The sequence below is a fragment of the Tasmannia lanceolata genome, unplaced genomic scaffold (genome assembly GCF_043159265.1).
Source record: "Tasmannia lanceolata isolate RefF3 unplaced genomic scaffold, GAP_Taslan_0.1 ptg000018l, whole genome shotgun sequence".
NCBI lineage: Eukaryota > Viridiplantae > Streptophyta > Magnoliopsida > Canellales > Winteraceae > Tasmannia > Tasmannia lanceolata.
The window spans coordinates 38,210,356-38,222,884 of record NW_027518695.1 but is presented as its reverse complement, the minus strand read 5'-3'; positions in this window follow the sequence as shown (position 1 = coordinate 38,222,884).

Genomic DNA, 12,529 nt, shown 5'->3' with positions numbered 1-12,529 from the left:
TACTTGGAGTTTTTCATCTCCGTTTCTAATGTTTTCAACTACACTTCGACATCTTCGAAATGGCATGAATTTGACTCAATTCCGAGTTGAATTGACTGAGTTATGGTCAATCAACCGGACGTAAGTCTCTAAACTGCTAGACCAAAGCGCGAGTCTAACTATTTCCGTCATAACTCTCAAAATACTAGGACTTTTTCATCTCTGTTTCTTCCATTTTAGACTACACTTTGACTCCTTCGAAATGGAATAAATTTCAATGAATTCCGGGTTGAATTGAGTGAGTTATGGTCATTCAATCGGAGGTATGTCTGCAAACTGCTAGACCAAAGCGCGAATCTAACTATTTCCATCATAACTCTCAAAATACAAGTAGTTTTTCATCTCCGTTTCTTCCGTTTTAAACTACACTTCGACTACTTCGAAATGCAACAAATTTCATTGAATTACATGTTCAATTGAGTGAGTTGTGGTCATTAAATCGGAGGTAGGTCTGTAAACTGCTAGGCGAAAGCGCGAGTCTAACTATTTCTATCATAACTCTTAAAATACTTGGAGTTTTTCGTCTCCGTTTCTTTCGTTTTCAGCTACTCTTCGACATCTTCCAAATGGCATGAATTTGAATAAATTCCGAGTCGAATTGAGTGACTTATGGTCAATGAATCGGAAGCAGGTCTGTAAACTGCTAGACCAAAGCGCGAGTCTAACTATTTCCATCATAACTCTTAAGATACTTGGAATTTTTCATCTCTGTTTCTTTCGTTTTCAACTACACTTCAACACCTTCAAAATGGCATGAATTTGAATCAATTCCGAGTTAAATTGAGTAAGTTATGGTCAATCAATTGCAGGTTGGTCTGTAAACTGCTAGACCAAAGTGCGAGTCTAACTATTTCCACCATAACTCTCAAAATACTTGCTTTTTTCATCTCCGTTTCTTCCGTTTTAAACTACAGTTCGAGTCCTTCGAAATGGAACAAATTTCAAGGAATTCCGAGTTGAATTGAGTGAGTTATGGTCATTGACTCGGATGTAGGTCTGTAAACTGCTAGGCGAAAGCGCGAGTCTAACTATGTCCATCATAACTCTTCGAAATGGCATGAATTTGACTCAATTCCGAGTTGAATTGACTGAGTTATGGTCAATCAACCGGACGTAAGTCTCTAAACTGCTAGACCAAAGCGCGAGTCTAACTATTTCCGTCATAACTCTCAAAATACTAGGACTTTTTCATCTCTGTTTCTTCCATTTTAGACTACACTTTGACTCTTTCGAAATGGAATAAATTTCAATGAATTCCGGGTTGAATTGAGTGAGTTATGGTCATTCAATCGGAGGTATGTCTGCAAACTGCTAGACCAAAGCGCGAATCTAACTATTTCCATCATAACTCTCAAAATACAAGTAGTTTTTCATCTCCGTTTCTTCCGTTTTAAACTACACTTCGACTACTTCGAAATGCAACAAATTTCATTGAATTACATGTTCAATTGAGTGAGTTGTGGTCATTAAATCGGAGGTAGGTCTGTAAACTGCTAGGCGAAAGCGCGAGTCTAACTATTTCTATCATAACTCTTAAAATACTTGGAGTTTTTCGTCTCCGTTTCTTTCGTTTTCAGCTACTCTTCGACATCTTCCAAATGGCATGAATTTGAATAAATTCCGAGTCGAATTGAGTGACTTATGGTCAATGAATCGGAAGCAAGTCTGTAAACTGCTAGACCAAAGCGCGAGTCTAACTATTTCCATCATAACTCTTAAGATACTTGGAATTTTTCATCTCTGTTTCTTTCGTTTTCAACTACACTTCAACACCTTCAAAATGGCATGAATTTGAATCAATTCCGAGTTAAATTGAGTAAGTTATGGTCAATCAATTGCAGGTTGGTCTGTAAACTGCTAGACCAAAGTGCGAGTCTAACTATTTCCACCATAACTCTCAAAATACTTGCTTTTTTCATCTCCGTTTCTTCCGTTTTAAACTACAGTTCGAGTCCTTCGAAATGGAACAAATTTCAAGGAATTCCGAGTTGAATTGAGTGAGTTATGGTCATTGACTCGGATGTAGGTCTGTAAACTGCTAGGCGAAAGCGCGAGTCTAACTATGTCCATCATAACTCTTAAATTACTTGGAGTTTTTCATCTCCATTTCCAACTACACTTCGACATCTTCGCAATGCCATGAATTTGATTCAATTCTGAGTTGAATTGAGTGAGTTATGGTCAATCAATCGGAGGTAGGTCTGTAAACTACTAGACCAAAGTGCGAGTCTAACTATTTCCACCATAACTCTCAAAATACTTGGCTTTTTGCATCTCCGTTTCTTCCGTTTTAAACTACACTTCGACTCCTTCGAAATGGAACAAATTTCAATGAAATCCGGGTTGAATTGAGTGAGTTATGGTCATTCAATCGGAGGTAGGTCTGTAAACTGCTAGGCGAAAGCAAGAGTCCAACTATTTCCATCATAACTCTTAAAATACTTGGAGTGTTTCCATCTCCGTTTCTTCCGTTTTCAACTTCACTTCGACATCTTCGAAATTGCATGAATTTGAATCAATTTCAAGTTGAATTGAGTGAGTTATAGTCAATCAATCGGAGGTATGTCTGTAAACTGCTAGACCAAAGTGCGAGTCTAACAATTTCCACCATAAATCTCAAAATACTTGGTTTTTTTTATCTCCGTTTCTTCTGTTTTAAACTACACTTCGACTCCTTCGAAATGAAACAAAGTTCAATGAATTCCGAGTTGAATTTTAGTGACTTATGGTCATTCAATCGGAGGTAGGTCTGTAAACTGCTAGGCGAAAACGCGAGCCTAACTATTTCCACCATAACTCTCAAAATACTTGGAGTTTTCATCTCCGTTTCTTCCGTTTTCAGCTACACTTTCGACTCCTTCGTAATGGAACGAATTTCAATGAATTCCGAGTTGAATTGAGTGGGTTATGGTCATTCAATCGGAGGTAGGTCAGTAAACTGCTAGGCGAAAGCGCGAGTCTAACTATTTCCATCGTAACTCTTAAAATACTTGGAGTTTTTCATCTCCGTGTCTTATGTTTTCAACTACACTTCGACATCTTCGAAACGGCATGAATTTGACTAAATTCCGAGTTGAATTGACTGAGTTATGGTCAATCAATCGGAGGTAGGTCTGTAAACTGCTACACTAAAGTGCGAGTCTAACTATTTCCATCATAACTCCCGAAATACTTGGCTTTTTTAACCTCCGTTTCTTTCATTTTAAACTACACTTCTACTCATTCGAAATGGAACAAATTTCAATTAATTCCGGGTTGAATTGAGTGAGTTATGGTCATTCAATCGGAGATAGGTCTGTAAACTGCTAGGCGAAAGGGCGAGTCTAACTATTTTCGTCATAACTCTTAAAATACTTGGAGTTTTTCATCTCCGTTTCTAATGTTTTCAACTACACTTCGACATCTTCGAAATGGCATGAATTTGACTCAATTCCGAGTTGAATTGACTGAGTTATGGTCAATCAACTGGACGTAGGTCTATAAACTGCTAGACCAAAGCGCGAGTCTAACTATTTCCGTCATAACTCTGAAAATGCTAGGACTTTTTCATCGCTGTTTCTTCTGTTTTAGACTACACTTCGACTCCTTCGAAATGGAATAAATTTCAATGAATTCCGGGTTGAATTGAGTGAGTTATGGTCATTCAATCGGAGGTATGTCTGCAAACTTCTAGACCAAAGCGCGAATCTAACTATTTCCATCATAACTCCCAAAATACAAGTAGTTTTTCATCTCCGTTTCTTCCGTTTTAAACTACACTTCGCCTACTTCGAAATGCAACAAATTTCATTGAATTACATGTTTAATTGAGTGAGTTGTGGTCATTAAATCGGAGGTAGGTCTGTAAACTGCTTGGCGAAAGCGCGAGTCTAACTATTTCTATCATAACTCTTAAAATACTTGGAGTTTTTCGTCTCCGTTTCTTTCGTTTTCAGCTACTCTTCGACATCTTCCAAATGGCATGAATTTGAATAAATTCCGAATCGAATTCAGTGACTTATGGTCAATGAATCGGAAGCAAGTCCGTAAACTGCTAGACCAAAGCGCGAGTCTAACTATTTCCATCATAACTCTTAAGATACTTGGAATTTTTTGTCTCTGTTTCTTTCGTTTTCAACTACACTTAAACACCTTCAAAATGGCATGAATTTGAATCAATTTCGAGTTAAATTGAGTAAGTTATTGTCAATCAGTTGCAGGTTGGTCTGTAAACTGCTAGACCAAAGTGCGAGTCTAACTATTTCCACCATAACTCTCAAAATACTTGACTTTTTTCATCTCCGTTTCTTCCGTTTTAAACTACAGTTCGAGTCCTTCGAAATGGAACAAATTTCAATGAATTCCGAGTTGAATTGAGTGAGTTATGGTCATTCAATCGGAGGTAGGTCTGTAAACTGCTAGGCGAAAGGGCGAGTCTAACTATTTCCGTCATAACTCTTAAAATACTTGGAGTTTTTCATCTCCGTTTCTTATGTTTTCAACTAGACTTCAACATCTTCGAAATGGCATGAATTTGACTCAATTCCGAGTTGAATTGACTGAGTTATGGTCAATCAACCGGACGTAGGTCTGTAAACTGCTAGACCAAAGCGCGAGTCTAACTATTTCTGTCATAACTCTCAAAATACTAGGACTTTTTCATCTCTGTTTCTTCCGTTTTAGACTACACTTCGACTCCTTCGAAATGGAATAAATTTCAATGAATTCCGGGTTGAATTGAGTGAGTTGTGGTCATTAAATCGGAGGTAGGTCTGAAAACTGCTAGGCGAAAGCGCGAGTCTAACTATTTCTATCATAACTCTTAAAATACTTGGAATTTTTCGTCTCCGTTTCTTTCGTTTTCAGCTACTCTTCGACATCTTCCAAATGGCATGAATTTGAATAAATTCCGAGTCGAATTGAGTGACTTATGGTCAATGAATCGGAAGCAAGTCTGTAAACTGCTAGACCAAAGCGCGAGTCTAACTATTTCCATCATAACTCTTAAGATACTTGGAATTTTTCATCTCTGTTTCTTTCGTTTTCAACTACACTTCGACACCTTCAAAATGGCATAAATTTGAATCAATTCCGAGTTAAATTGAGTAAGTTATGGTCAATCAATTGCAGTATGGTCTGTAAACTGCTATACCAAAGTGCGAGTCTAACTATTTCCACCATAACTCTCAAAATACTTGGCTTTTTTCATCTCCGTTTCTCCCGTTTTAAACTACAGTTCCAGTCCTTTGAAATGGAACAAATTTCAATGAATTCCGAGTTGAATTGAGTGAGTTATGGTCATTGACTCGGAGGTAGGTCTGTAAACTGCTAGGCGAAAGCGCGAGTCTAACTATGTCCATCATAACTCTTAAATTACTTGGAGTTTTTCATCTCCATTTCCAACTACACTTCGACATCTTCGCAATGCCATGAATTTGATTCAATTCTGAGTTGAATTGAGTGAGTTATGGTCAATCAATAGGAGGTAGGTCTGTAAACTCCTAGACCAAAGTGCGAGTCTAACTATTTCCACCATAACTCTCAAAATACTTGGCTTTTTGCATCTCCTTTTCTTCCGTTTTAAACTACACTTCGACTCCTTCGAAATGGAACAAATTTCAATGAAATCCGAGTTGAATTTAATGACTTATGGTAATTCAATCGGAGGTAGGTCTGTAAACTACTAGGCGAAAACACGAGTCTAACTATTTCCACCATAACTCTCAAAATACTTGGCTTTTTGCATCTCCTTTTCTTCCGTTTTAAACTACACTTCGACTCCTTCGAAATGGAACAAATTTCAATGAAATCCGAGTTGAATTTAATGACTTATGGTAATTCAATCGGAGGTAGGTCTGTAAACTGCTAGGCGAAAACACGAGTCTAACTATTTCCACCATAACTCTCAAAATACTTGGAGTTTTCATCTCCGTTTCTTCCGTTTTCAGCTACACTTTCGACTCCGTCGTAATGGAACGAATTTCAATGAATTCCGAGTTGAATTGAGTGGGTTATGGTCATTCAATCGGAGGTAGGTCAGTAAACTGCTAGGCGAAAGCGCGAGTCTAACTATTTCCATCGTAACTCTTAAAATACTTGGAGTTTTTCATCTCCGTGTCTTATGTTTTCAACTACACTTCGACATCTTCGAAACGGCATGAATTTGACTAAATTCCGAGTTGAATTGACTGAGTTTATGGTCAATCAATCGGAGGTAGGTCTGTAAACTGCTACACTAAAGTGCGAGTCTAACTATTTCCATCATAACTCCCGAAATACTTGGCTTTTTTAACCTCCGTTTCTTTCGTTTAAAACTACACTTCTACTCATTCGAAATGGAACAAATTTCAATTAATTCCGGGTTGAATTGAGTGAGTTATGGTCATTCAATCGGAGATAGGTCTGTAAACTGCTAGGCGAAAGGGCGAGTCTAACTATTTTCGTCATAACTCTTAAAATACTTGGAGTTTTTCATCTCCGTTTCTAATGTTTTCAACTACACTTCGACATCTTCGAAATGGCATGAATTTGACTCAATTCCGAGTTGAATTGACTGAGTTATGGTCAATCAACCGGACGTAAGTCTCTAAACTGCTAGACCAAAGCGCGAGTCTAACTATTTCCGTAATAACTCTCAAAATACTTGGAGTTTTTCATCTCTGTTTCTTCCGTTTTAGACTACACTTCGACTCCTTCGAAATGGAAGAAATTTCAATGAATTACGAGTTGAATTGAGTGAGTTATGGTCATTCAATCGGAGGTATGTCTGCAAACTGCTAGACCAAAGCGCGAATCTAACTATTTCCATCATAACTCTCAAAATACAAGTAGTTTTTCATCTCCGTTTCTTCCGTTTTAAACTACACTTTGACTACTTCGAAATGCAACAAATTTCATTGAATTACATGTTCAATTGAGTGAGTTGTGGTCATTAAATCGGAGGTAGGTCTGTAAACTGCTAGGCGAAAGCGCGAGTCTAACTATTTCTATCATAACTCTTAAAATACTTGGAGTTTTTCGTCTCCGTTTCTTTCGTTTTCAGCTACTCTTCGACATCTTCCAAATGGCATGAATTTGAATAAATTCCGAGTCGAATTGAGTGACTTATGGTCAATGAATCGGAAGCAGGTCTGTAAACTGCTAGACCAAAGCGCGAGTCTAACTATTTCCATCATAACTCTTAAGATACTTGGAATTTTTCATCTCTGTTTCTTTCGTTTTCAACTACACTTCAACACCTTCAAAATGGCATGAATTTGAATCAATTCCGAGTTAAATTGAGTAAGTTATGGTCAATGAATTGCAGGTTGGTCTGTAAACTGCTAGACCAAAGTGCGAGTCTAACTATTTCCACCATAACTCTCAAAATACTTGCTTTTTTCATCTCCGTTTCTTCCGTTTTAAACTACAGTTCGAGTCCTTCGAAATGGAACAAATTTCAAGGAATTCCGAGTTGAATTGACTGAGTTATGGTCATTGACTCGGAGGTAGGTCTGTAAACTGCTAGGCGAAAGCGCGAGTCTAACTATGTCCATCATAACTCTTAAATTACTTGGAGTTTTTCATCTCCATTTCCAACTACACTTCGACATCTTCGCAATGCCATGAATTTGATTCAATTCTGAGTTGAATTGAGTGAGTTATGGTCAATCAATCGGAGGTAGGTCTGTAAACTCCTAGACCAAAGTGCGAGTCAAACTATTTCCACCATAACTCTCAAAATACTTGGCTTTTTGCATCTCCGTTTCTTCCGTTATAAACTATACTTCGACTCCTTCGAAATGGAACAAATTTCAATGAAATCCGAGTTGAATTTAGTGACTTATGGTCATTCAATCGGAGGTAGGTCTCTAAACTGCTAGGCGAAAACACGAGTCTAACTATTTCCACCATAACTCTCAAAATACTTGGAGTTTTCATCTCCGTTTCTTCCGTTTTCAGCTACACTTTCGACTCCTTCGTAATGGAACGAATTTCAATGAATTCTGAGTTCAATTGAGTGGGTTATGGTCATTCAATCGGAGGTAGGTCAGTAAACTGTTAGGCGAAAGCGCGAGTCTAACTATTTCCATCGTAACTCTTAAAATACTTAGAGTTTTTCATCTCCGTTTCTTATGTTTTCAACTACACTTCGACATCTTCGAAACGGCATGAATTTGACTAAATTCCGAGTTGAATTGTCAGAGTTATGGTCAATCAATCGGAGGTAGGTCTGTAAACTGCTACACTAAAGTGCGAGTCTAACTATTTCCATCATAACTCCCGAAATTCTCGGCTTTTTTAACCTCCGTTTCTTTCTTTTTAAACTACACTTCTACTCATTCGAAATGAAACAAATTTCAATTAATTCCGGGTTGAATTGAGTGAGTTATGGTCATTCAATCAGAGATAGGTCTGTAAACTGCTAGGCGAAAGGGCGAGTCTAACTATTTCTGTCATAACTCTTAAAATACTTGGTGTTTTTCATCTCATTTTCTAATGTTTTCAACTACACTTCGACATCTTCGAAATGGCATGAATTTGACTCAATTCCGAGTTGAATTGACTGAGTTATGGTCAATCAACCGGACGTAGGTCTATAAACTGCTAGACCAAAGCGCGAGTCTAACTATTTCCGTCATAACTCTCAAAATACTAGGACTTTTTCATCTCTGTTTCTTCCGTTTTAGACTACACTTCGACTCCTTCGAAATGGAATAAATTTCAATGAATTCCGGGTTGAATTGAGTGAGTTATGGTCATTCAATCGGAGGTATGTCTGCAAACTGCTAGACAAAAGCGCGAATCTAACTATTTCCATCACAACTCTCAAAATACAAGTAGTTTTTCATCTCCGTTTCTTCCGTTTTAAACTACACTTCGACTAGTTCGAAATGCAACAAATTTCATTGAATTACATGTTCAATTGAGTGAGTTGTGGTCATTAAATCGGAGGTAGGTCTGTAAACTGCTAGGCGAAAGCGCGAGTCTAACTATTTCTATCATAACTCTTAAAATACTTGGAGTTTTTCGTCTCCGTTTCTTTCGTTTTCAGCTACTCTTCGACATCTTCCAAATGGCATGAATTTGAATAAATTCCGAGTCGAATTAAGTGACTTATGGTCAATGAATCGGAAGCAGGTCTATAAACTGCTAGACCAAAGCGCGAGTCTAACTATTTCCATCATAACTCTTAAGATACTTGGAATTTTTCATCTCTGTTTCTTTCGTTTTCAACTACACTTCAACACCTTCAAAATGGCATAAATTTGAATCAATTCCGAGTTAAATTGAGTAAGTTATGGTCAATCAATTGCAGGTTGGTCTGTAAACTGCTAGACCAAAGTGCGAGTCTAACTATTTCCACCATAACTCTCAAAATACTTGCTTTTTTCATCTCCGTTTCTTCCGTTTTAAACTACAGTTCGAGTCCTTCGAAATGGAACAAATTTCAAGGAATTCCGAGTTGAATTGAGTGAGTTATGGTCATTGACTCGGATGTAGGTCTGTAAACTGCTAGGCGAAAGCGCGAGTCTAACTATGTCCATCATAACTCTTAAATTACTTGGAGTTTTTCATCTCCATTTCCAACTACACTTCGACATCTTCGCAATGCCATTAATTTGATTCAATTCTGAGTTGAATTGAGTGAGTTATGGTCAATCAATCGGAGGTAGGTCTGTAAACTACTAGACCAAAGTGCGAGTCTAACTATTTCCGTCATAACTCTCAAAATACTAGGACTTTTTCATCTCTGTTTCTTCCATTTTAGACTACACTTTGACTCCTTCGAAATGGAATAAATTTCAATGAATTCCGGGTTGAATTGAGTGAGTTATGGTCATTCAATCGGAGGTATGTCTGCAAACTGCTAGACCAAAGCGGGAATCTAACTATTTCCATCATAACTCTCAAAATACAAGTAGTTTTTCATCTCCGTTTCTTCCGTTTTAAACTACACTTCGACTACTTCGAAATGCAACAAATTTCATTGAATTACATGTTCAATTGAGTGAGTTGTGGTCATTAAATCGGAGGTAGGTCTGTAAACTGCTAGGCGAAAGCGCGAGTCTAACTATTTCTATCATAACTCTTAAAATACTTGGAGTTTTTCGTCTCCGTTTCTTTCGTTTTCAGCTACTCTTCGACATCTTCCAAATGGCATGAATTTGAATAAATTCCGAGTCGAATTGAGTGACTTATGGTCAATGAATCGGAAGCAGGTCTGTAAACTGCTAGACCAAAGCGCGAGTCTAACTATTTCCATCATAACTCTTAAGATACTTGGAATTTTTCATCTCTGTTTCTTTCGTTTTCAACTACACTTCAACACCTTCAAAATGGCATGAATTTGAATCAATTCCGAGTTAAATTGAGTAAGTTATGGTCAATCAATTGCAGGTTGGTCTGTAAACTGCTAGACCAAAGTGCGAGTCTAACTATTTCCACCATAACTCTCAAAATACTTGGCTTTTTTCATCTCCGTTTCTCCCGTTTTAAACTACAGTTCCAGTCCTTTGAAATGGAACAAATTTCAATGAATTCCGAGTTGAATTGAGTGAGTTATGGTCATTGACTCGGAGGTAGGTCTGTAAACTGCTAGGCGAAAGCGCGAGTCTAACTATGTCCATCATAACTCTTAAATTACTTGGAGTTTTTCATCTCCATTTCCAACTACACTTCGACATCTTCGCAATGCCATGAATTTGATTCAATTCTGAGTTGAATTGAGAGAGTTATGATCAATCAATAGGAGGTAGGTCTGTAAACTCCTAGACCAAAGTGCGAGTCTAACTATTTCCACCATAACTCTCAAAATACTTGGCTTTTTGCATCTCCTTTTCTTCCGTTTTAAACTACACTTCGACTCCTTCGAAATGGAACAAATTTCAATGAAATCCGAGTTGAATTTAATGACTTATGGTAATTCAATCGGAGGTAGGTCTGTAAACTACTAGGCGAAAACACGAGTCTAACTATTTCCACCATAACTCTCAAAATACTTGGCTTTTTGCATCTCCTTTTCTTCCGTTTTAAACTACACTTCGACTCCTTCGAAATGGAACAAATTTCAATGAAATCCGAGTTGAATTTAATGACTTATGGTAATTCAATCGGAGGTAGGTCTGTAAACTGCTAGGCGAAAACACGAGTCTAACTATTTCCACCATAACTCTCAAAATACTTGGAGTTTTCATCTCCGTTTCTTCCGTTTTCAGCTACACTTTCGACTCCGTCGTAATGGAACGAATTTCAATGAATTCCGAGTTGAATTGAGTGGGTTATGGTCATTCAATCGGAGGTAGGTCAGTAAACTGCTAGGCGAAAGCGCGAGTCTAACTATTTCCATCGTAACTCTTAAAATACTTGGAGTTTTTCATCTCCGTGTCTTATGTTTTCAACTACACTTCGACATCTTCGAAACGGCATGAATTTGACTAAATTCCGAGTTGAATTGACTGAGTTTATGGTCAATCAATCGGAGGTAGGTCTGTAAACTGCTACACTAAAGTGCGAGTCTAACTATTTCCATCATAACTCCCGAAATACTTGGCTTTTTTAACCTCCGTTTCTTTCGTTTAAAACTACACTTCTACTCATTCGAAATGGAACAAATTTCAATTAATTCCGGGTTGAATTGAGTGAGTTATGGTCATTCAATCGGAGATAGGTCTGTAAACTGCTAGGCGAAAGGGCGAGTCTAACTATTTTCGTCATAACTCTTAAAATACTTGGAGTTTTTCATCTCCGTTTCTAATGTTTTCAACTACACTTCGACATCTTCGAAATGGCATGAATTTGACTCAATTCCGAGTTGAATTGACTGAGTTATGGTCAATCAACCGGACGTAAGTCTCTAAACTGCTAGACCAAAGCGCGAGTCTAACTATTTCCGTCATAACTCTCAAAATACTAGGATTTTTTCATCTCTGTTTCTTCCATTTTAGACTACACTTCGACTCCTTCGAAATGGAATAAATTTCAATGAATTCCGGGTTGAATTGAGTGAGTTATGGTCATTCAATCGGAGGTATGTCTGCAAACTGCTAGACCAAAGCGCGAATCTAACTATTTCCATCATAACTCTCAAAATACAAGTAGTTTTTCATCTCCGTTTCTTCCGTTTTAAACTACACTTTGACTACTTCGAAATGCAACAAATTTCATTGAATTACATGTTCAATTGAGTGAGTTGTGGTCATTAAATCGGAGGTAGGTCTGTAAACTGCTAGGCGAAAGCGCGAGTCTAACTATTTCTATCATAACTCTTAAAATACTTGGAGTTTTTCGTCTCCGTTTCTTTCGTTTTCAGCTACTCTTCGACATCTTCCAAATGGCATGAATTTGAATAAATTCCGAGTCGAATTGAGTGACTTATGGTCAATGAATCGGAAGCAGGTCTGTAAACTGCTAGACCAAAGCGCGAGTCTAACTATTTCCATCATAACTCTTAAGATACTTGGAATTTTTCATCTCTGTTTCTTTCGTTTTCAACTACACTTCAACACCTTCAAAATGGCATGAATTTGAA